Source organism: Gadus macrocephalus, chromosome 10 (assembly GCF_031168955.1).
Source record: "Gadus macrocephalus chromosome 10, ASM3116895v1".
Classification (NCBI taxonomy): Eukaryota; Metazoa; Chordata; class Actinopteri; order Gadiformes; family Gadidae; genus Gadus; species Gadus macrocephalus.
The window spans coordinates 5,885,192-5,885,698 of NC_082391.1; positions in this window are offsets into that span (position 1 = coordinate 5,885,192).

Here is a 507-nt window from a genome sequence, read left to right on the forward strand (position 1 = left end):
TCACCAGACACAATACAAATGCGGATGGGCAAAATTCGGTGTAAGGGTAACCATGGCAACTCCAAAGCTCAAAGGTTTGTTACTGAAACCTCGTTAATTAGAGAGTGGGGGCATCGGGAAGAGAGAGGAAGAGAGGAAAAAAAGACCACAAGAAATCAAGAGGGACAGGAAGAAAGAGAGAGTGAGTGAAAGAGAGAGTGAGGGAAGAGCGAGAGAGAGAGAGAGAGAGAGAGAGAGAGAGAGAGAGAGAGAGAGAGAGAGAGAGAGAGAGAGAGAGAGAGAGAGAGAGAGACAGAGACAGAGAGAGAGAGAGAGAGAGAGAGAGAGAGAGAGAAGGAGAGACAGAGACAGAGAGAGCGAGACAGAGAGAGAGAGAGAGAGAGATTGATACCTGAGGGTTAGTCTTTCAACATATGTTGTAAACCCAATCATCCCCCATATCCTGTGTGTGTCTGTGGGTGTGTGTGTGTTTCTCACTGTGTGCGTGTTTGTCCTTAGTGTGTGTGT